General features: G+C 45.2%; 1 protein-coding gene across 1 annotated transcript in view; it reads right to left on the bottom strand.

Moving 5' to 3' along the window:
- The window catches only part of LOC123138904 (BTB/POZ and MATH domain-containing protein 2-like), a 35,347-nt gene that overhangs the window by 7,529 nt on the left and 1,652 nt on the right, over window positions 1-26,166 (bottom strand). The window lies entirely within an intron of this gene.

The following is a 26,166-nucleotide window of genomic DNA, read 5'->3' as shown; positions in this document are numbered from 1 at the left end:
ATTTTCCGTGTAATAAGAAGGCACTTCCTTGCGGCTGCCATGGACCCAGCTGTCAGCCTCTTCATGTACAATATTCTTTCGATGGAATTCGGTCATTGACCACATTGACCACGCCGCGCCGAGAGTACCATGGCAGTGGACAACGGCGAGGCCTAGGAAGGGGACGACGCGGAGCCGGGGAAGACGCGGCAGTGGATGCCCACGCAGAGAAGAGTACGATGGTTCACTAGTTCGGCTGCGCTGCCGTTGCCGCAGAATAACATGGGGTGTAGGTGAGTGGAGTGGAGGGATGGCCTGGCCAGCGGTGGGAGTAGTATGGGGGCGGTGAGGCCTCCGCGGCTGCACAGCCGGCCATGAGAGGCAGGATCAGGAGGCACGACCGACGCTGCTTTGGGCAGCTGGAGCAAGAAGACCAGAGGTTGAAGAAGCACTACGGCCGTTGGATGGCCATCGTACGGTCAGTCGAGCTAGAATCATGCATATTGACTAAGTTAACAAAGCCCTTCGTCCCCGTCAACTTAGTAGGCCCACTATATTGGGTCCCAGCTAGCAGGAGGAGTATTCATTTTTTTGTGCGTAATAAGGAGGCACTTCCTTGCGTGCGAAGATATAGCTGGTGGGTCCGAGCTGTCAGCGGCGGTAACGTTTTTTTCGTGAAATACAGAGGCCCTGTAGGTGGGTCCCAGATGTCAGGTGGAGGAATCATTATTTGGCGCGTAATAAGGAGGCATTTCCTTGCATGCGGTCGTGGACCCAGCTATATGCCTCTCCACATACAGTCCACTTTAGATGCATGTCGGTCGTTGACCACGTTGACCACGCTACGCCGAGAGCACCAGGGCGGTGGACGACAGCGAGGCCTAGGAAGGGAACGACATGGAGGCAGGGAGACTCGGCAGTTGTTTCCCACGCAGAGGGGAGTACGACTGTACGAGGGTTTACTGGTTTGTGTGCCGTCGCCGGAGAATAACAGCAGGTGTGGGACTGTGGGTGAGTAGAGGGATGGCTAGGCCAGCGATGGGAGTACGGTGGGGCGGTGAGGCCTGCGCGACACCACAGCCGGCCGCGAGGAGGAGGGAGGAGGCAGTCCCGCCGACGCTTGTTTGAGCTGCTGGAGTAGGAAGAGCAGAGATTGAAGAAGCACGAAGGCCTTTGGATGGACATCCAACAGTATACATGCCATCTGTGGAAAGCCTCAAATATGTGGAAAATAGCATACATGCCATCTGCCATTATTTCAAATAATTTACAGCCCATTCGCTAATTCGTACGGGTTTTTTTGGAGCCCATATTCTTGTTGTTAGCAGCCCATATTGTGGCCACGGTTAAAATATTATACGAAATTTTGCATATGTCGGTGCGGTCTGAACTATTTTTAATCCCGAAATTTCGAGTCACATTCAAACTGATTTTAAAAATAAATGTATATCAATATAACATCCAATAAATTGTCCACGCATAAAAATCAATGCAATTTAAAATCTCGAAATAAAAAAAAAGATATTTGAAACTAATTGCCGGTTTGATGTGTTTTAAAAATGTATAGCCCATTTCTCATTACTGATAGGCCATTTTCTCGGACAGCCGATTGAAGCTCTCCTCTTCTTGAAATATTTGCAGCCCAACAGGCCTGATAAAGCGACTTACTTGACAAATCACAAAAAAACTGGGCTAGCCATTTTCAGAAAGAAAAAAGAACTACTAGGCTGGTCTGTGGTAAACATAAAAGAAAAGGCTGTCTAGACAGGCCAGAGTGTCCCGCACAGCCCAGTTGACACCCTGCTTCAGTCTCAAAAATAAATTAGATAAATGCCACTCCAATTATGGCGATTCGTAAAAATGCCACTGCAATTTCCAAACTTTGAAAAATGCCACTGCAATTTTTGCAAACTTTGAAAAACGCCACTGCAGTTTGCAAACTTTGAAAAACGCCACTCCAGACTTCGAAAAATGCCACTAGAAATGGCATGAAATGGCATTTTTCAAAGTTTGGAAATTGCAGTGGCATTTCTCGGATACACCAGATTTGGAGTGGCATTTATCAAATTAACCCATAACAAAAATAACTGGGGGAGCTGCTGGGTCCCTGGTGTCAGCCGCTCGTTGTGCAATTCTCTCGTTTAATGACTACGTTGACAATGGCATGGGACCCAGATGTCAGAAATCCTCTAGGAGGAGCCATTTTTTATTGATTTGAAATAAGGAGGCACTTGCTTGCATACTGCCATGACCTTGGCGGGTCCCTGCTGTCATCCCCTCCACATACAATCATCTCCTAATTGTGTACGTGTAAACTTGGTAGGCCCACAAGTCAGCCTCTAAACCCGTGGAGGACAAATACAACCCATTTAAAAAAATAACAGCCCATTCCATACGTTCAAACGGAAAGTTCAACATTCAGAGCAAAGTAACATGTCTGATCCACATATAGAGTATTGAACTTCCACGTTGATAACCATCATAACCAAGTTAACTATCTACTCCCACTAATACTCTAGTAGCATACAAGTACTAATTTACTCTTAGCTAACTAGACGATGCCGGCCACCATCTGTGGTACACGCTAAACGCTGACACTAGTTTCCCGCGCCTTGCCTCGGACTTGCAAGAGGTGCGATAGGGCGCGTTGCTCACACGCGTTGGCCCTTTCCATGCCGGCGTGGTGCTCCGTAGCTTCGGCTTCCAATCGGGAAACCCACTTGACGAGCTGGTAGTAAAAATCAGCGTCGCAAACGCGTGCGTGCCCGACAACCTCCAGGGCTATTTGCCGAGCGCCGGCCTCCACGTAGTCGGCCCAGTTGCGGGCGCTCTGCTCGCGACTCAGAGCGTCGGTGCACTGCTGCTCCATGTCCCGCTGGCGGCGCAAATCGGTGATACGCTGCTCCTCCACCAGGCGGTCACGCTCCAACAACTCCTGCTCCTCCGCCAGGCGGTCGCGCTCCAACAACTCCTCGATCTCCGCATTGCCATCTAAAGACAGATAGAATGCCTCCTCCCTTCGTCTGCCTTCCGGTGAAAAACCGAACACTAGTTCCGGCGGTGACCGCCTCCGGCATTGCCTACCACGGACGGACGGGGGCATGGCAAACGTGGCGAGCGACGTCGGGCCGGTGGGGGCTTATGAGGATATGGCGAGTTGGGTCACGGTGCCACCGGAGAAGGCCGGGAAACAATACTTATAGGTGGAAGGTAGCGCGACGGTCATCGGAATTCAATGCATAATGGCTTAGCGCGCCAGCTTGCCATGGAAAACTAGAGAAACTGAAATTATGACTGTGTCGTCCCGTCCCATCTGGGTCGCACGCCGGCATGGCGGTCAAACGAGTGCACTCGAATCATCTCCCTCCTTGTCAATAATGATTCCACGGATTTAAAAATGCTGCAACAATTAAAGCGCATCTTTTTTCGCATCAGTTAGCTGCCTTAATTATAGCCGGCTGCATGCAGGCACTCAGAATCGCTCGCAGCCAGTACGCGGAGCAGCATGCAATGAGTCGCAGCTGAGGGCACGCATGCAGCCACTTAAATCGCTGGAATTAATTAGGCTTAAACTTCTGCATGCCGTTAATTATTGCCATGCCATGGTCTTACTGCTTTGCTCACGGGACTAATAAACCCGGACGGAGGGAGTACCTTGGTTGGTGAGAGGTTTGAATTAAGCCCTGCATACCGGAAAGGAGGTACTGGTACGTGTGTGATCCGCTATTTATTCGTGTAGGATCGAGTAGGTCGTTTCTTGAATTGGGCCCTGCAAACCGGAAAGGAGGTAGTACGTGCGTGATCCGCTAGTTATCCGTGTAGGATCGATAGTGTAGCTTGTCAGTTTCTTCAGAGGTAGGCATTTTTATTCAAAAAACTACCACTTCGCATCTTGCATCGCAAATGAAACTGTTAGGAGCGCATTTGTAGGCTAGCTAGAGATCGATCAGTAACTTGTAAACACTGAGCGAACAGAAATAAGTAATTGTTAATGCATCTCAATGATTCACAGATCATATACAAATATGTAGCTCCAAAAGCAAAGATCAGCCACTTCGGATCTTGCATCGCAACTAAAACTAACTAGTACGATTCCCATACATAAGATCAACATGTTAATGCATCTCAATGATTCACAGATCATATACAAATATGTAGCTCCAAAAGCAAAGATCTAGAAAAAACATCTGTTCTTCCTACTAACATGGATGCTTCTCTTGGCCAACATTCAGAAAAGACTGAAATACAAATTTGTTTGTGAAGTCTACAATTCCTCTTGCAAACATAAGTGGTTTCACCAACAGTTGGAACCATGAGAATGAACCACACATGATGGAGGAACATCCACTGCAATATGATTTGGTATTCTCTCGATCACACCGTGAGACTATTTTCGGAATACAAACTTTAACTTAGGTAAAATGATGCCCATTGTATAATCAGACCAAAGCAATGAAGCACCTAGTGTTGGCCAATAAATAGTACAGTACTACTTTTCTGCAGTCCATGAAGTGACTATCCAATCTTTCTGTGTCTATTTTCAAATGACAATGCATGCAGTGACTATACTATTCTCTTGTGCAGTTCAACCAAAATTGTGGACACTTTGTTTGTTTGCCAAGTAGCAACGGGCAGACATCTCTGTCTGCACAAATATCAAGCAGCTAGTAGACATATACCACACCATGTATTTTCGGTTTAAACATGTCTCTTCCGCTTAGCATCTGTCATGTTCTGCACTGGACGATCTGATACAGTTATGTTTTGCCCTGGACAATTTCATACTGAATTGATTTGCTGCTTCAGAGCAGAAATATAGCGCCTATTCTTCATCAGACCAAGGATATCCATGTTCGCAGTGATGGAAGAGGTGAAATTGATACAACCGAAATTGAGCATCCAATCATTGAATCCTGTCTTGCACCTCCAATGTAGGTCCACCCTGCCAATAAATTCACATGCAAACCACTAGTATTACTATCTAATGACAGTACAAAAAGAGTAGCAAGATAGTATCAAACCATGTACCTTCGTAATGAACAGCTCATAGTGCCACCAACTGGATATAAAGGTTTGGAAAAAAACATGCTCCTAATGTTGAACCAGTTGGACTTTTTGTGTAGTTCCACTAAAATCGAGCATCCCTGTTTGCATAGATATTGAAAGTGTGATTACTATAAAAGTGGCACTAGTTGAAGCATAGACTCACAAATATAAGCATTCCAATTTCTTAATTGGAAAAGGTAGCAAGACTGTTTCTAACCACCTGTTTGAAGGAATAAATAAAGCAACAACAGCTAATGTCAGGAAGGCATACATAGTTTTTTCTGAAAAACCGAGCCATTCCCGACCTTTCCTCTTCTTTTAAGCAAATTTTGTGCAGTTCTACTAAAATAAAATGCCATCACCGCCTTGACAATTAAGTGACACTGTACAAAAGGAAATGACTTAACATTACATCATGATGTCAGGTATGTAGTCGACAGGCATTAGAGACAAACATACAGACCTCCTCCGATAACATAATGAACATTGATTTTAACAAAGGTGTGACTAGCTTTACCAGGATAATTTGAGTAAACTCTACACCCTCTGTTCCTTAATATAAGACGTTTTCGCGGTTCAATTTAAAGTACCGAAACGTCTAGTATTTAGAAAAACAGGTAGTAGTTTTCTTGAGCACATATCTGGGAAAGCTTGCCACACTTTATTTATGTCCATACGCTAATGCAACACCATTCGAATACTAAAAATATAGACTAATCCAGTGGCTAGTGCAATAGTAGAGTAGTTAGTTTATTACAAGGTACAGTACAATGGTTTTACTGAACAGATTTCAATAAACTCTAGCACTGAAAGGTTTCTATAAGAATTAACAATACAAAATGTAAAGGTAACAAGTTTCAGCATTGGTATACTAGCTGTGCATGAGCATTAAACCAAATACAAAAGTCTGAAGGTAACTAGCATTATTAACTAATGACAGTATAAAAAAATTGCAAACCATGTACCTCCAAGGTAAATATCATTTCAAACTCGGGGGGACCTTAAAAATTGCTATCCCAATCTTGATAATCGATCAAACATAAAAACTTGATCGAACGAATCAAGAGAACAGCCGGAGGTGGAAGTGCCCACTCTTGACCTTTCCTCTTGTCTTCATAATTGTTTGTGCATTTTAACCAAAATAAAATGACATCAATGCCTTGGCATTTTGGTGACACTATACAAAAAAATTAACTTATCTCATGAAAGTGAGGTATGTAATCTATAAGCATTAACAGTGCAAAAATCTGAAGGTAGTAACAAGTTTCATCGTTGGTATACTGGCTGTGCAACAGCATTAGAATGCCTTAGCTGAAAAATCTTTAATACATCCACAATCAACAACTAACCCTGAAATAATCCAGTGACATTAAATGGCATTGCTTAAATTTATCGGTGGCATTAGACTGAGAGCGGCATTAGTTAAATGTGGCATCACTTTAGCAGTAGCATTGCTTGACTTGACTGCTGGCGTTATACTAACAACAAAAAAGTGGCAATAAGACCATGGGAGGCCCATTCGGACAGTGGGCACACCAGTACGATGTACCTCCACGGATGCAGAGTGGTCAGGGAGGTATGGTTGCCCAGAGCAACAAATATCAAGGCAGCATATGTAGATTACGTCCCATTTTTGTTCTCTTTAGCCACCTTTTTCCTATGTGAGGACAAAAAACCGATCGACCTGGTCATTCTCTATTGCATTGTCATGCCTTTCCACCCTTCTTGAACCAAGAGACACAAGACTCGTTCCTTAGCTACTGATTTTCCCCTTTTCAACCTAGATGCGGGTTCGATGCCTACTCTCTTGGACAATACAATCTCCCTTCCTTTCCTTATTCAACCCAGACATGGATTAGTCTGCATGAAGTAGGGTTTCCTTTAATAGTGCAAATTATGGTTTTCATCTGCGTGGCCAGCAGAGCAGAGGATAGAAAATTGGGAAGATGGTGGAGTGGAAAAAGATCCACATGCAACGATGTGGTAGATGGGGCAATAGAACAAGGGTATGGTTCGAAAAGAGGTAGCATACCTGAGGGTCAGTGGGAAGTGGCTTCGCTCGTGGTCGTCGTCCTCCACACACACACTATGGCAACGAAATTGGGGACGGAGGCCATCCCGCGCGGGCGCTAGGTCTGAGAGGACGGCCTTGTCGTCAGTGCGTGACCTCGCTTGCCGACGACGAGTGCATCAATGTTGCACGTCCTTTTCTTCCCCGGCGGATCTGTGACCACCGGTGAGGAGGGAGAGAGAGAGGCCGTCTTTTTTAGATCTGGTGACAGGGTGGTAGTGTGAGAAGCAAGTGGGCAGCCCTTAGCAAGAAAGCGCTGAAGCTCCAGCCTATATATCTTTTTTATACTACTAGTACTGGAGCCTGGAGGTGGAGTAGTGGTAGAGTAGTTTATATTTTCTCTGCGTACAGTACCAGTTAGTCGTGCTTCAAAACTGAATGGCACGCCATTAAAAAAATAAAGATCGATAACTAATGCGGCACCTTGGGCCAACGCGGCCAGATCGCATTTTGCACGAGAAATTACACACCATGTTTCGTTGACATGTGGTCCCGTTCCAACATATCAGTGAGACGACGGCGAGTAGTAGTATTTCCAAACGGATGTGTAGGCTGGGGCGCCTCTTCGTGAACCGTGGCAAACTGGCAACCGTCCACTGACTCTTCACCTTTCCCTCTCGATTTGGAACTGCTGTCGCACACTCTTCCTCTCCCTCCTCCATTTTCCTTCAGCCCTTCACCCTTTCTTCTGCCATTGTTCGATCGTCTTCTCCATGGAGGGAACAGGCCAGAAACGACCCCGTTATTCTTGCCCCGATCTGAAAGATGACGTGGTGGAGGAACTCATTGATCGGTGCGACGTTATCACCTCAGCTAGCATGGCAGGTTCGTTCAAGCCCATTCTCAAATCAACTAATAACATCATTACAAGGAACCCAAGAGTCAAGGAGCGGTTTGATCTCCCCTATCATCTTCGCCGTGACCCTGATGACTAGCGCGGTGACAATGGAGGCCTCGCCCTGTGCAAGTTGATGCCGTTTGATAATGATACGTATGATGTTAAGATGCCATCGCTTGAGGGTAAGGCTTGGGCAGGCGCAAATGAAGATTGGGTTGTTTACATTGGGTCCAACTGCGAGTGGGAACTTGTGAATGTGTACACTCATGACCGGGTTCCACTTCCAAAAATCTCAGCATACTGCCCACAGGTTGAGGACACCGGTATTGTACGCACGTTCAAATACGATCATGGTGACTGTCTTCTATGGAAGATAGCAATTTGTCGAGTTCCCAGCTGCTCTTGGAATTACAACAACTATGAAGTTGTTGCTATCTTCGACAAGCTTGTTGCCATCCTTCGTGGTTTGACTGGATGGATATTGCTCAAAAATCAGTTTCTGTACACGGATGAGTACTGTGATGCAATTAATACGAGGGCCTTTTGTTTGCTGCTACCACTCGTGGCACTGTTTTTGCATGGAATCCTTATGATTTCGGTACGTTTGTCTTCCATCGTAATTATAATTGTTTCATCCACATGCATGCGGGTTAGCAAGTTTTCCTTTACTAATTAACCTTCTTCTTGTGTTTCCAAGGTCCTGTGGACATTCCACCACCCATACTTGAAAATTTTTATAACCAAGGGGGAGATGACAATGGTGATGATCACGAGCAGCGCCCATATACTTTGTGGCGCCTGGCAACTAATTCCGATGGATCACCTCTTCTTGTGTGTATACAGCCCACTAATGATGTTACTACTAAGGAAGCAGGTGTAGTCTCCCATGGTCGCACTCTCCGGACCTATTCCAACACCCATTGCATGGTATTCGGGATGGATACTAGTGTGCTAGCGCCAACTCCTTCTCCCTGGTACAGAATTGATAGTCTTGGAGAAAACTCACTCTTCCTTGGACAAAACTATCCAATAATGGTGAAAGGCGATCCAACTGCTGTTGATACAATGTTACTACCATTTATGAGAAGCAATTGTGTCTATACCTCAGACATTTGGGTGGTTCCCTACCCTGGTACTGATATAGTAGGCCGCTTCAGCCTGGATGATCAGTCCTGCGTTGGTCTCCAAATCGACAATGGATGGCCTGTCCAAGAGAATCACTTGTGGTTCAAAGCAATGTTGAGGATATCGCTTATCGTTATCATCTCGGTCAGCTAGGGATTAGAGATTAATCGGAAATTGGCCCACTAATCGATTTTATCGGTCGACTATTAATCGGATATTTTTTTGCAAATCTCAGGTTCCCAACACTAAAATACACTATATTCAACACTAAAACAATATTTGACAGAAGTGTTACCTTGATTTCTATCCTTTGAATCCTCGTAAAGTGAGACACAAAATAGGGCAATAGTACATATTCCATAACAAGGTCCACAAAACATAAATAAACATATTTTTTGCCAACATAGTGCGATGAATAGGTCTAATTTATCGGTAGATTCCCAATAAATCGCTTGTCAGAATGATAAATCAGTCCAAAAGATAAACACCAAAGATAAGGCATAATCTTATCGGTCACCCCCAGATTAGCGATAAATCGGAAGATTAATTGGTGAATCGGAAGATTTCTTGAATAGTGGTTCAAAGCAAGCGTTTCCAACGCCGAGGAATGGTTGAGTTGAAGTTCATTTCATTGCTTGTTATTTGTTGTGTGGTGAAAACTTTAGTATTTAGAATGTATCCTCGTTGTTGATGTGGGTTGATGACCTGTTGTATGTAATAATATGATATGCCTGCGATAAACTTACTAAATTTATGAATGGCCTTCGAGTCGCTTCTCTGAGTGAGTGCTGCGACGAGGCAAAAAAATAATTTCCGAATACATAATTGTACGTGCATTGCAACAGGTTATCGGATGAGGCCAATCAACAATAGTAGTACACTATTTGTACTAGCTTCACATGCTTCGCGCGTCGGGCGGGTGTTTTTACTGTAGCCATATGTTAATATGTGTTCGCCGTACGTAACCAGCACCTTGAATCCTCGATACTAGTAGGAGTAGTATATAGTAAGTAGTAGGAGTAGTAGGGTGGCATGGGCCAGAACAAGCATTCACGTCCAGGAGTACGGCACACGCCACCACCACGACATCCATCTGACACCATATTATTTCTTGGAGTCTGTGCTAGAGCAATCTCTTCAACCTCGTCGTTTCTCTAACTTCAGCCATCGCGCGGCGGGCGAGGTGGGGGTTTGCAGATAGTTGGTTTCCTCAACTGCGGTCCCACTTGTAAGGCCAAGTTCAACGCACGACCCCAAACGAACCTCCGTTTTACACGAACTCCAATGATAATTTTGACTAGACAAGCAAGACCAAAGCAAACAAGAACCACAAGAATACATTTTACTACTCCTGTAAGTTGGATTAGTGCCTTCTCGATGCATTCATTGTTGATCCGCGGAGGCTCGATCTTGCGTGCTTCTTTCTTCTTCGAGTGTAAAGAAGTAGACGTTGCTTCCTCGCATCTAGTCTCATGTCTAGCCTCTATTCTAGTAGGAGTATCAACAAGTGCACTAGTCTCAGCTCTAGCCTCTGTGCTAGCTAAAAGTGCTAGAACATCTACTAAATTGCTCTCTATCAATATATGGATGTACTCTTCTTCCCAATACCAAGACTTGCATCCATTCTACTCCCTCCGTTGCACAATATATGCCTTCTATTTGTCAAAATATATATGTATCTAGATACGTTTTAGTATATAGGTACATCCATTTTTGGACAAATGGAAGTCAAGTATTTTGGAACGGAGGGAGTATACAATAATTTTTTTAAGTTAGCACAACTAGTCTAATCCGAGAGCACAACCGAAGATTTGGTCGTGTTCTTACTCCTTTTGCCGACACGTGGGACATCCAGCATCCAGGTCGTGTCATGAAAGAAAATAGAGTGGTAGTTGAAGCCACATGATGTGCATCTTGGGTTAAACTGTAAATAGAATCTTACTACTCTTGAGTAACTCCAGAAGCGGCCACCGAAGATCTTTATTGGATTTGTTTTTCATCGCCATCACGTCGAGGTGAAAGATATGCAGGTTCAGTGGGTCCTCTTGCGTTTTCACTGACATGTGGGACCGCATGTGAGCAAAGAGACGATGGGCTCCGTGCGTCCGCTGGCTGGTTGAAAAGAGAGATAGAGGAGGGATGAGCATGGACTACATGAAATTTGTTCTACGTACCTCAATATAGTGGGGTGGCATGGGCCATAACTAGCATTCACGTCTAGCAGTACGGCACACGCAACCCACACGTGTCCCATCCGACACCAATTTTCTTGGAGTCCGTGCTACATCCATCTCTTCTCCCTCCTGTTTTCTCAGCCATCGCGCGGTGGGCGGGGTGGGGGTTTGCCGATAGTCGGTTTGCTCAACTGTGGTCCCACTTGTAAGTGAAAATGCAACACCACATGCATTCTCGCTTGAGCGGCGTGCCGGACCAACCGTGTGGGGGTGCGACGCGAACACGGCAGACTTTTCCTTTTGAACTCGTAACTTGTAAAATTTGGTTCTGCTCCATGGCGCGAACGATAGATAGAAAATAACGATTTTTCCTAGAGTAATGAGAAGTTTGGTTCTGGCGCGGTTCATGCATGGAGTATGTACGAAAATTATGAAGTTGATGCGAAAGGTAAGATAATTACTAGTAGTATCATATACTACTACATGGATTTGACGGAAAGATAAAAATACATACGTATCCATCAACGACATCCTCACGCCCTAGTGCGCCGGGTCACCAACCGACGTGTGAGGAGCAGCAGCGTTGGCGGCGAGATCAACGTGCTTCTGAACAATGCCGTCCAAGGTTGCCCTACGATCCAAGAAGGCCAGCATCCTATCGTCCTCCTCTTGCATGTAGTAGTCCTTGTGGACGATTTGCGCGTAGACGTGGGTGATTATGTCGATAGTGTCTTGCTGCGCCAGGCGCTGCGCGGCGAGCGCGACCTCGAGGTGGACATTCTCCGGCACGATAGCGGGCAGTCGCAGGGCCACCAGTGCGTCGAAGAGGTTGTCACCATAGTGGCCGTTGAGGGTGGCGGACATCGCAGAGCCTGGGCGCGTCGGCTGGAGGCGTACAACAAAGTCATCCACGAGCTTCTTGACGACGGTGAACTTGTCGAGCAAACCAACAAGGACCTCGCCGAACAAGAAGACGAAGCTGTCATCCAAGCGGCCCCTCGCCCTGGCAGCCTCAAGCAATACTACCTGGAGATGTTCCTCGGTGCCGGGCTGCTGGCCGGCGTCATGGAGCATCTGGCATAGCCGGCTGATGCTTGCGCTCATCGCCTCCATGGGTCTAGCTAAGCTTCTAGTCAACTGATCTTGCGATTCGAGTGATCACTCTTGCCCTTGGTTAGCGTGCGTAGGTGCGTAGGATTTCATACTACTCCTCGGCCCTCTACTGCACCTGCCTTTGGCTGTATGATAGGTGGGCCAGCCACCCCTTGGGCCCATGTGTCATTCACCCAAAGGCAGTTGCTGTAAGTGAATGAAGCTGTGTTCCCCTCCGTGCCGGTGCAGTATAGTCATATCACCTGACCTCTAGTTGTGGCCAAACGAGAGAAGTTTGATGTTTACTGGTTTATTGGTCCCCTTTGCATTTTGCGCCAAGTTTTGACCTTTGATTTAACTAATAAAATGTTAATGAATGTAAACAAAATTGTTGTGTAAGTCACCTTACGAAAACCAAATAATCCCAAAACACTTAGGCATGGTGCATTAACTCCCTCCCTGTTTCTTATTTCGTGACATATCAACCAATGAGAGATGTGGGCCGTGCATGCTTTCAATGACTTGAGACTACCAAACATGACATGCAGTGTTTAGTTCATTGCATGTAATCCTATTAGTACTCTAGTTAGCAAAAAGACATTAAGTTCTCTTGCCAATAGGAATAAAACACCATGTATTTATTTACAGAGGGAGTAGTAAATTTTTTGTGACATGCATTACTAGATATTGCTAGTCAAATACTAAAATCCAGATGGATGTGGTAGTACTTCTAAATCCAGAGGTGGTGCTACTAGTACTAGTAGTAGTACTACCAATGTAGTAGTAGGAGTACTAGCACTGTACTACCCGTTGGTCAAATTATTACGTGCTGCTCCTCACAGTGAAGTGACAAGACCCTGCGCCAGAGATGACACCTGAGTATAGGCGCCGTGTTTGGCATACCATAGTCAGCCTCACCATCTGCAGTCACTATCATCATGGCTGTAGAGCTAGCCTGCTTACAACTAGCCCTGTTCGACATAATTTCCCGTGCGTAGATGCCAGTGCATTGCACGGAACACCAAGACTGGGGGTGGACGGTGCCGGCAGCGGCCATCGTGCCAGATTTTTCCACGGCCTTATAGATGTGGTGGGGAGGAGATAAGGCTGATTGTGAGAGACAAGGAGTTGTATGTAAATAGGGAACAAGTGCGGGCATGTTTTTGCAAAAATGGAGAAGCTTGGTTTGTATGCGTCAGATCTAGATCCGACGGCTATTGGAGAAAGATGGGAGGCACAACATAATCACCAACAGGATTTTGAAAACGCAGGAATAGGACAAAGCAATATTACAAGTTTCAAACTGATATTACAAATGTTAGGATTAATGCTGCACCTACGAAGAGGGAATTACTAGGAAGTTTACGTAAGAACTTCCGTTACTTTAGGTGGATGCAGCATTATCGTACAAACTAAAATCCACCGCCCTGACAAGTCACTAATGGGCGTTTTCGAGTATCTAGCCACTTCATGTTTCAAAAACAAATTCAGCCTCTGCGAAGACTTTGTCATTTAGGCTTAGACGCTTGCGGTGAGCAGCACACCATTCATTGTTGCGCCAGAGAACGCCAAACCTCATTACCTTGAGCACACGTGCCTCTAGAACAAAGAACCTGGCCAATTTAATCTCAGATGTGCTACCTGGGTAGTCGATCAAATCAATTTCTGTAAGATGGAGATCAAGGCATTCGATGAGATTGGTATAGTGTAGCACATTTTTTACTTTTGGGTCTTTTTTTATCTGCAAAAGAAGAGAACATATTAGAGCAGCTGGCTGTATAAGATTGCCGTGTCATCAAGAGGTACCAATATCATTCGCTCATACGATAGGGTTGGCTGGCTAGTGATATTTTCTCTCTCTCTCTCTCTCTCTCTCTCTCTCTCTCTCTCTCTGTTTCCTCTCATTTAACTAGGAGCACGTGAAGAGCTTTGGCATTTGTTGCCTTCCACTATGTGGCCGATGCCATATTTCACAAAAGTATGCCACATAATACGCATCGATGTCAAATCAAAATATTTTGGCACCGCTCTCGTGATGTGAGAGAGTTGGCACCGCTGAGCACACAGACCCACATGTATAAACAAATCAATCAAACCATCTACACCAGCCTCTCACTCTCCCAAACAAGTGTTTTTTATTGCCTCAGTCCTCTCTCTCTCCCACGCAGTGTTTTTTCATTGCGTGAGCTAATTTGGCACCGGAGCAAAGTAGGTGATCCAGAATGGGGCACCAGGTGAGCAATGGAGGGGCATCGATGCCAAATGCGTCACAAGTGAATTTAGCACATGTTTTGGCCTACATAGCCCACTTTTGTACTCCGTCCATCCAAAAATTCTTGTCTTAAATTTGTCTAAATAGGGATGTATCTAGTTACATTTTAGTGTTAGATACATCCGTACTAAACAAATGTAAGACAAGAATTTTGGGACGGAGGGAATACTACCTCGTATTTAGTATAAAATTTTGACCATAGATTTACCTAAGAAAATGCCAATGCATGTCACTAAAAATTACACCATTTGAAATTATGTTCAAATACAAATCCAACGATATAGTTCTTAGTGACATGCATTAACATTTTGTCAGTTAAATCTATGGTCAAATTTTGATACTACAAAATTGGAAGAGTTAACCAGGATGGAGGTAGTACTTGCTCTTAGGGTAACCATAGAGTTACTGGAGTAGTCTAAGTTACTTTCCACTATGACTAGCCTAGGCTACTATAGTAGTACAGCATAAAAACGATGCAGGTGATCACGTGAGAAAAAAATACTAAAAACATTTCTTTCGGTGCAGTGCGTAGATGCAGTTTTGAACACTACACTTGTCATCGTAATTTGGGAAAATTACGAAAAAATTGAGCTACATTGTGATTACCGTTTACTTATAGGAAAGAAGTTTCACCTCGATGAGTAGCTTCTCCATGCACGGAAAGCATGTAAGGAATCCAACAACTTGATCCAGATTGGGGCCGATAGATTTTAGTGCTAAGATCTTCACTGTGCGCATGGACTGGGTCAAGCTTGTGGGAATCATTTTCTAGAAGACGGTCGTAAATACATCAAGAAGAAATTTAAAAATGTGAATTTCAAGAGGACGAAGAAGAAGATGAATGCTGTACCTGAACGATTACGGATCCAATAAAGAGTTCGGAGAATTTGGCAGAGGAGTACACCAACGCTGTCAATTTCGGCGCGTCAATGACCCTGATTTTTGTTGGACCTTCTAGATCCGATACAAGAAATCTCTCAAGGAAAGGTGCATTCTCAATGACCATAACATGAAACAGCTGGAGTGATCTCTTCCCAATTGATGTCTTGTTGTGGGGCCAGCAAGACACATAAATCCATTGGAGATTCGTCGAGGCGATGTGGAGGCTAATGAACCCGTGGATCTGCTCAAGACGAAGGTACTCGAGTGCAGTACAGCTGCAGAGCAGGTGCTCGATAGCCTTCTTCGAGATGACAACGTCGAAGAGGTCGAGCTGCTTGAGGTTAGGGAGAAGAAGGGCGGGCGCGACATTAATCTGGGGAAGATAGCAGGAGCTGAAGTTGGCGCGGTGCAGCATGGGCGTGAGGCGGAGCGCGGACGGCAGCAGAGAGCGACATCGTCCAGCTTCAAAGCTAAGCTCCTCGAGCTGATCTAGGGCGGGGGATAAGAACCACTCGTCGAACTTGGGTTGGACCTTGCAGTTGGTACTGAACATACAAATGTCAAGGCGTTTGGCTGGCCCAGGGTGCGATGAAAGGTCTTGGAGACTGAGGCCATGCGTTTGCAATCCCCGTCGCAGAGGCAGCTGTCGACGGTGAGGTTGAGGGGGACACAGCGCCAAAGGGGGCGCCACCGCCGGGAGAGCAGGGCGGTCCGCACGGCAGATTTGGTGGGGAGGAGGCCGATGATAACGAGCAGCATGTCATCGGGGAGGCTGCTGATGAAGTCCAGGCTCGCCAAATGCGGTTTTGGCTCGAGCCGCCTCCGCTTGTTGGCTGCCTCGCCGTCCATCTCAACCGGCGGCGACGCTGGTGTATACGTGTGCTGGTGTGTGTTGTGTGCTGGGTGTGCGCGAATGCGTCCTTTTGTGCATGCCGCCGCGCAGTGGTGAATTGTGCGCGAGTGCGTCCCTCGCACGCAAGAAGTGTGTCCTCAATGTGCCTCACTTTACTAGCGTGAGGGGTGCTAACCCGAGTGGTTTGAACTTCGTTTACTTCACCGCGTGTCAGATTGGCCTCTAGTTTACTTATTTTCACCTACTGTCACATGGGCCAGCACACGAAGATACAACGAGCTGACAAGGCAGCATGTGGATTGGTAGACCGGTCAACTAAACAATATACGGAGCTATATGCTGACAGAGTGAGCGTATAATCCGTCGGTATAGAGAGTTCGAGTGAGAGGGGAGGCCCGTGAGAGATAGCAGAGAGAGAGAGAGAGAAAGAGATACTCCCTCCATTCAATAATGTAGTTCCAACATTTTTTTAAGTCAAACTTTTGAGACTTTGACCAAGTTTATAAAGAAATTACTTATATCTACAATACCAAAGATAAATGATAGTATGAAGTAAGTACATGTTGTGATGAATCTAATGATCGTTCCAGATGTAAATGTTTTTCTCCACATATACCTGGTCAAACGTTTCTGAGGTTTGACTTTTCAAAACATCCATATGCTTATGGACGTGACAGAGTCCCTAACGAGAGAGAGAGAGAGAGAGAGAGAGAGAGAGAGAGAAAAGTGTGTGTGCATGTGTGAAAGAGACATGGACAACACATGATAAAAGTAGAGAAAAAGTGTGCGTGTCTTATGCAAACATATTACACATGCATCTTCGACAACGGAGGCAAGGTGAGGAGATAGTGTGTGGTTGTTTGGAACTGAGAGAGCAAGACCCCTAGCACGTGGCCTAGAGGGGTCTGACAAACAAGGGAGAGAGATCGAGAGAGACATCCAGAGAAAATGCAGACATGGGGAGGAGAGAGTGTATATTTGTCATAGAGAGATCCCCTGGAGATCGTGATGGGACTAGATGGGTGGGAGATCAAGTGACAAGGTGTGTGCGCGATAGAAGATGCCCCGAGAGATATCGAGATAGACGTATGGATGGAAGGAGACAATACGTGTGTTCCTGATGGCTAGTAAGAGATAATCATACTTAGGAGGGGGGGGAGTGCTTGCGCCTATGATGGAGTGAGGGATTATGGTACTTAGGGGGGTGCGTGTCACATGGAGAGAGAACAAGGGCGGAGAGTGTTTGGACGAGTCTATATGTATAACGCGAGCGAGACATGTGTATGTGTGAACTAGGGAGATATAAGGTCAGTTTGGCTTGTGTCCTGAGCATCTTTTGCCTGGCCTGGGGTTGTGGCTGGATTTCATGCATGTTTGTTTGGTTGCTACCCTGTGAAAAAGAAAGCCCGCCTGGGCTCGGTTCCCTTGCACATTAATTAGCCTGGCTGGACTCCATACACTGCAAGTAGCCTGGCCCAGGCGACTGATTTCGAATGCCTGGCCGTGCCTGGTCGTGCGCCCACGAGGCTAACAGCAACATGGATGGATATTAGCATTAAATATTTGCTGCATGGATTGATTGATTGAACGTTGATGCTTTGCCTGGCCCAGGCATGAACCAAATGCTTCAGCACCACACAAGCCTGGCCAGGCAGAAATATTTTACATCTCACGTCCACAGCAGGCAGTACTGGCCATCAAGGCATGAGGGTCAAGTCACGAACCAAACTGACCAATAAAGTTTGAGAGAGATTGAGGAGCCCTGATAAGGCTGAGTGGTGCGTCAGATAGCTGAGAAGGGGAAAGAGATATTCCATCCGCTCGATAATGCACTGCATGTAAACTTTTTAGAAGTCAAACTTTGGAAACTTTGATCCGGTTTACACAAATGTTATTTATATCTACAATACCAAAGATACATCATACAAAACTACATCTCATGGTGAATCTAATGGTATATGTTTGCCATAGTAGATGTAATTGTTTTTCTCCACGTACATGGTCAAACTTTGTGATGTTTGACTTTTCAATAAATCTATATGCTATGGACCGAGGAGAGTGCCTAAGTCGAGACAGATCAAGTGCGTGTGAAGGAGAATGAGTAAGTGTGCAAAAAGAGTATGTGTGTGAAAGAGAAAGTGGAAACAAACGATAAATTAGAGAGAGTGTGTGTTTTTTCGTTTCTTATGCGAACATATCACACATGCATCTCCGAGATGGAAAAGCGAGGCGAGGAGATACACGAAGATAGCTAGTGTGTGATTGTTTGCAACGGAGAGAGACACCACTGTAGCACATGTCCAATAGAGGTCTGGCCAACAAGGAACAAAGGTCGAGAGCGACACATGGATGGCATGGATGCATGGGGAGGGAGAGAGGGTGTGTTTGTGATAGAGAGATCCCCTCGAGATCGTGAGGGGACTATATGGGTGGGAGATCGAGGGAGTGCATGCGCGATAGAAAGATGCCCCGAGAGAAATCGAGATAGACCATGCACATGTTTGTGATGGAGACTAAGATTAGCTAGTCATATACATATAGCGGGGGACTGCATGTGCCTACAATTGAGTGAGAGACCATTTTACTTGGCTAGCTAGGCATGATATTGTGTGTGTGTGCGTGTGAGATGGAGAGAGAACGAGGGAGAGAGATAGAGTTTTAGATGGGCCTATCGAGTGCGAGTGAGATATGCATGTGTATGTGTGACCCAGGTGGATGGAGAGTTTGATATGTGGGTGGACCGGTGCTTGGGTGCTTTTCTTACTTGAACAAGCATCCCACTTATGATTAACCTCTATTGCAAGCATCCGCAACTACAACAAAAGTATTAAGGTAAACCTAACCATAGCATGAAACATATGGATCCAAATCAGCCCCTTACGAAGCAACGCATAAACTAGGGTTCAAGCTTCTGTCACTCTAGCAACCCATCATCTACTTATTACTTCCCAATGCCTTCCTCTAGGCCCAAATAATGGTGAAGTGTTATGTAGTCGACGTTTACATAACACCACTAGAGGTTAGACAACATACATCTCATCAAAATATCGAACGAATACCAAATTCACATGACTACTAATAGCAAGACTTCTCCCTTGTCCTCAGGAACAAATGTAACTACTCAAAAAGCATATTCATGTTCATAATCAGAGGGGTAATAATATGCATAAAGGATCTGAACATATGATCTTCCACCAAGTAAACCAACTAGCATCAACTACAAGGAGTAATCAACACTACTAGCAACCTACTAGCACCAATCCCGGACTTAGAAACAAGAATTGGATACAAGAGATGACCTAGGGTTTGGAGATGAGATGGTGCTGGTGAAGATGTTGATGGAGATTGCCCTCTCCCGATGAGAGGAGCATTGGTGATGATGATGGCGATGATTTCCCCCTCCCGGAGGGAAGTGTCCCCGGCAGCAAAGCTCTGCCGGAGCCCTAGATTGGTTCCGCCAAGGTTCCGCCTCGTGGTGGCGGAGTCTCATCCCGAAGGGTTTCTCATGATTTTTTTCTCATCGGAAGACTTCATATAGGAGAAGATGGGCGTCGGAGAGCCACCAGGGGGCCCATGAGGTAGGGGGGCACGCCCAGGGGGGAGGGGCGCGCCCCCCACCCTTGTGAGAAGGGTATGGGCCCCCTGGCCTTCATCTTTGGCGACGATTTTTCTTTATTTATTTTAAGGTATTCTGTGGAGTTTCAGGACTTTTGGAGTTGCACAGAATAGTCCTTCAATATTTGCTCCTTTTCCATCCCAGAATTCCAGATGCCAGCATTCTCCCTCTTCATGTAAACCTTGTAAAATAAGAGAGAATAGCCATAAGTATTGTGACATAACGTGAAATAACAACCCATAATGCGATAAATATCAATATAAAAGCATGATGCAAAATGGACGTATCAACTCCCCCAAGCTTAGACCTCGCTTGTCCTCAAGCGAAAAGCTGATAACAATAAATATGTCCTCATGTTTAGAGGTAGAGGCGTCGATAAAAAAATAAAATACGGACATGAAGGCATCATGATTATTCTCATAACAACAACATATATAAATTTTGTCATATGATTACTCATGTTCAAGTGATGATATTTTCACAAAGCCAAAGTATGAATCAGAAACCTTATTGAGCATCAACAAATTATAACCTCAGTCATTGAAGCAATTGCAATTTATCATAACATCGCAAAGAGTCTATGTTAGAGCTTAAAAGCAAGTCCACATACTCAACTATCACTTAGTCCTTCATAATTGCTAACACTCACACAATACTTGTGGTTACGGAGTTTTAATCGGACACAGAGAAAGATAGGGGCTTATAGTTTTGCCCCACAACCTTTTACCTCAAGGGTAATGTCAACAATAATAATTCATACTCCCCTACATCCAATTAGATATATATATCATGTTCTTTCCAACATGCTGGGCTTGCCAAAGGATAAAATGAAAAAGGAAAGGTGAAGATCACCGTGACTCTTGCATAAGGTAGAGGATAATAATAAAAGATAGGCCCTTCGCAGAGGGAAGCAGAGTCGCTTTTAGGGTTGATGCACAAAATCTTAATGCAAAAGAATGTCACTTTATATTGCCCCTTGTATGTGAACCTTTATTATGTAGTCCGTCGCTTTTATTGCGTCCACAACAAGTTCGTACAAAGCTTATTTCTCTGCACTAATAAGTCATGCATATTTAGAGAGCAATTTTTATTGCTTGCACCGATGGCAACTTACTTGAAGGATCTTACTCAATCCATAGGTAGATATGATGGACTCTCATGGCTAAACTGGTTTAAAGGTATTTGGAAGCACAAGTAGTATCTCTACTTGGTGCTGAGAATTTGGCTAGCATGAGGGGGAAAGGCAAGCTCAACATATTAGAGGAACCATGACAACATACTTTATCTCAGATATAAGAAAACATAACTCATTATGTTGTCTTCCTTGTCCAACATCAACTCTTTAGCATGTCATATTTTAATGAGTGTTCCCAATCATAAAAGATGTCAATGATAATATATCTATATGTGAAACCTCTCTCTCTCCTTATTACTTCCTATTAATTGCAACGATGACCAAAGCTATATTTGCCAACTCCCAACAACTTTTAATCATCATACTCTTTCTATGTGAAGTCATTACTTTCAATAAGATCAATATGAGCTCTTTGTTTCTTTTTATTCTTTTCTTTTATTCACTCAAGATCATGGCAAAGTAATCAAGCCCTTGACTCAACACTAATCTGTATTGTATACAGCTCCCGGACTCGATTGCATAGAGGGATCATAAAGCAAAACTTCAAAACTAAATCATGCCATGAATTTATTCTACTATATCAAGATACTACTACTAGGATTGAACTAAGAAAAACGGTAAAGATATGAGTTGTGATGGTGATATGATACCGGGGCACCTCCCCCAAGCTTGGCAGTTGCCTAGGGGAGTGCCCATACCCATGTGATTATGTCTCCTTCTTTGTTGTTGGCGGTGAAGGTGTTGTTGATGATGCAAGCTTGTCGTCCACCTTCCATGGCATAGGCTCACCCTCCTAGAAGGATGATCGAGTCTCCAGAATCCTCAAATCTGCATCAGAAACAGCTCGAAACGAAAACAGAGGATATTTGCGTGATACGGTCTTCAAAACCTTCGGGAGAATATATAATGAATTTTTACCGACCATAATACGTATCGTGCAAGAAAACGGAGTCCGGAGGATACACGAGGTGCTCACGAGGTAGGGGGCGCGCCCAGGGGGTAGGGTGCGCCCTCCACCCTCGTGGAGGCCTCGTGCCCTCCCCGGACTGCTACTTATTTTTCTATTTTTCTAAATATTCCAAAACGGAGAAATATTGCTTTAAAAATTGTTTTGGAGTCGGTTTACTTACCATACCACATATCTATTCCTTTTCGGAGTCTGGAACGTTCTGGAAAGTGTCCCTTATGTATTCCTCCAGGGTTACTGTTTCAATAATATTGGTTTCAACATTTATGGGATTACCTGAAATATAATGTTTGATTCTTTGACCGTTTACCACCTTCGGATTTGTGCCATCGAAGTTGTTGATTTTTATGGCACCGGAACAATAGACCTCCTCGATAACGTAGGGACCTTCCCATTTCGAGAGAAGACGAAGGGTTTATGTACGTCGACCTTTAGTACCGGTTCGTGGCACAAACCGGTATTAAAGGTGCTTGAGGGGCCCCAGACTGACAACACCCTGCCACCACTCTCTTTAGTACCGGTTCGTTGTAAATCCCCAAAAATTTAACCAAGTTTTAGTTATTAAAATTTTGCCAAGAGTTTAAAATTTTGCCTGCAAGTATATTTCTGTTGATTTCGGAACCTTTCCTTTAATATTAAGGAGTTTTTCCCAAGTGGGTCCTTCCAAAACATTTTTGGACATCTATGCCATCTCATTTAAAGCAATTTCCTAATCAGTAGGTTTATTTATTAATTTATTACACCCTGAGCTATATTTATTAAAATGACTTGTTTTAAGTTTGGAGCTCTTTTTGTACTACAATCATTTTATAATCTTAGCTAAAAATCCAACCAAAATTGGGAGGTGTCCTGTGGTGTCTCAAAATAACTTTTGTGCAATAATATATTTGTTTCATGAAATATTTTGAGCTCTACACCCAATTTTCTTCTCTGGTCCAGTGGGCAATTTTGCACTGTAACTCATTTAAATATTCATTTCTAGCTTCCACCAAAATTTTGGGATGTCAGTAGGAGCATATCATTCCATTATATGCAAAAATCCAGGGATGTTCTTTGTAAATTTTGAGTGAATCAACCTCACCTTCATTCTGGTCCAACATGATGGTTTGTACAACATCCCTATTATTGCTTACTCTTTGGCCCTTGATTCTTTCTCCTGCTTGTAGTCCTCCATGCTAAACCCCTAAGTCCAGGAGAGTGGACCCATTGGATGACTCTAAGTGCTTGTAATCATGCCCTCTTCTTTCTGTCAAAAACTGAAGTTTTGCAAAACTTGCACTAACAAGTTTCTCCTTTTAACAAACTAACTTCACCATCCTCTCATGCATCCAAGGAGACACTGATCTGGAGAATTTGGCCACTCCAAGAAAAGCCTAGGTACATGTGGCATTTCGTCAAACACCCTGAGTGCATAGCTAGATTTGGCATGATTTCAAGTATACATTGTGAACTTGAGCCCCTGACCTATCCACCATGTCCCTTGATCCCCTTGCTAACCCTAAACTCGTCCTGTTACTTGCCAGCCCCGCTCAAGCACTCTAGGCTACCCTGGCATTTTGTCGAACACCTTCCGTGCGTGCACTGGACGCGCCCAGAGCGCACGTATTGCACGAGCGTGCAATCGAGCCGCCGCGTCACGCCCCGCACCCACCCCAGCCTGTGACCGACCGCAGCCAGCACGCCATGTCCCCTTGCACGCTGCATGCTCCCCACTCACCGCAACACGCCAAGCAGAGCCTCGCCGCGTCCCCGGCAAGCCAAGAACTAGCCGCCATGGCCGCCCGACAGCCCTGACTCAGGCCAGCGCCGCCCAAGCCACCCCGGCTCACCACCTGCCCCTGTGAGCAGCGCAAGCTTATCCCCTCGCCCGTCGGCTAGCTATCGTCGTCGCCACGACGCCCTAACGCTACAAGGAGGCGGTTCGCCGACGAACTTATCCCCGGCCGCTGCAAACCGACCTCGTTGCGCTATATAAGGAGGCCCCCGAGCACGTTCCATTGGCTAAGCAGCCTCAGCATGCTCCACTAGCTCTCCCGTGGCAGCCAATCAACCCGGGAAGGTCTTCTTCCCCGTCTCCGGCAACTACAGCCGCCACCACTGCCCCGATCATTCCGGCACCACCAGAGCCTCCCCTCTCCACTCTCTTCACCAGGAACTCCCTCTCCACCTTGTAAATCCATCCCCCTGCTTAATTTTTGATCGAGAACCACTGCGGGGGAAAGATCAGTTTGCCCGACGACCACCGTCCGCCGTGAAGCTCACCGTCGGCAACTCCGTCCACCCCAGAGATCATATCAACCACCGGAGTAACCGTCTTGATCCCCTGAGCACGCGGATGGCCTCCGTTTTCCGAACGGTGCCGTCGTTCGCCGGCGAGCCTCGCCGGAGCTCTGCCTCTGTTTCGGCCGGAGGAGGCGACGCGCGCGTGGACTGGTCAAACCTGACCAGTGGGCCAGGCGGGCCCACTGTCAGTGACCACGCACGGTCCACGCATGATAAGTGGAAATGTATTTTTTAGAATACGCCTTCGACGTGGTCAGTCCGAATCGTTTTTTTTCTTTTTCTATTTTATTTCCTTTTTAAAAACAAATTTTTGACCACAGCTTTGATTGGCTATAACTTTTCAAATATAACTCCAAATGAATTGATTCTTTTTCCTACCTCTCTCAAATTTAGCCTAGTTTATTTTAAGATTTATTTGAAAAAATTTCAAACAACTTTTTTGTGCTGTTTTTTAATTTGTGTGTTAATTCAAATTTGTTTAAAATAGGACCTTGGAGAGAGAGAAGAAAACTTTCAAAAAGTTTTGGAGTGCACCCTGCCTTTCCACACATTGAAGGCAAGCATTCTGAACCCCGGCATAATATTTTTGGTGTGTTCGTTGACACGTTTATAACACCACCTCATTTCGAAGGAATTGTTATTTCATGTCAGATGATCATGTGCATGGATGCATATTTGTGATTTCCATGCTGTTGGAAAGGATCACACTTGTGATGATAATCATCCTCATGTGCCTTGCATGCATACCGACAGGAACCCGGGAAAACCTTTGCCTTGGGTAGGCATTAGTTTGTCGCCGGTCTCCGTTGGGACGGTTATGTCTGGTATGGCATGGTAAGGTAATATGAGCGGTGACTCTGTTGGTTGAAATATATTCGTTATGCTAATCATGTAGGGAATGCTTGAACCTCCTGAGTCGACCGTAGATTGTGTCTTGTTCCAGTAACCCCCATACTTGTTTCGTACTACCACTCGTCTCTACAACAAGTAGAGTACGGTTCAGTAATTTGTCAACCCCTTTCTAGCACACACCGTACAGAGGGGCCGGGATGAGGGTACCACAGCCATGGAATAAAGCCAGTCATCCGGTCAGGGGGCATGGGTGTTTTCGGTTGTAGCCGAGGGGGGTAGCTTCCCCAGTTTTGCGCGCGGTATAAATCTTGTGATCCCATGCTAATCGAGGTTGCAGCCTCCCCACTTAAAGTTTTGCTTAATGAGTGTCGTGGGTGATTCCAGACATCGGTGAGTTAAGCTGGTGTGTGCAAGTCAGGTGTGTTTTCATTTAAAAGACCGTAGACGGAATTAGTCCCGATGGACTAAGGGAATCCGTTACTCGTGGGTAAAGAGTACACCCTCTGTAGAGATTAAACCTATTTGAATAGCCGTGTCCATGCTTAAGGACTACAGTCTGGGCCGGGTCAAGTGTCGGTCTTAGTGTCGGTCTTCGGAGGTGAAACTGTAAATTAGAACAGATATTACGACTTGTGACATGTGATAATGATGATTATTATTTTGTTGTGGACTAACCCGTGATATTTTTGGTATTATCGAATATCCCTGGGATGGTTTTACCTCCGGTATATTCACTATGATTGTTTCTTTTAAAGCAATTTATGTGGTGTCGCTCAGACGCCCGACTGTGGCATTTCTTTTAAAGCGCTTTATGTGGTGTCGCTCAGACGCCCGACTGTGGCATTTCTTTTAAAGCCCTTTATGTGGTGTCGCTCAGACGCCCGACTGTGGCATTTCTTTTAAAGCCCTGTATGTGGTGTCTCTCAGACGCCCGACTGTGGCATTTCTTTTAAATCCCTTTATGTGGTGTCGCTCAGACGC

Source organism: Triticum aestivum, chromosome 6B, assembly GCF_018294505.1.
Source record: "Triticum aestivum cultivar Chinese Spring chromosome 6B, IWGSC CS RefSeq v2.1, whole genome shotgun sequence".
Lineage (NCBI taxonomy): Eukaryota > Viridiplantae > Streptophyta > Magnoliopsida > Poales > Poaceae > Triticum > Triticum aestivum.
The sequence above is the reverse complement of the archived record's forward strand: the minus strand, read 5'-3'. Positions and strand labels throughout refer to the sequence as shown.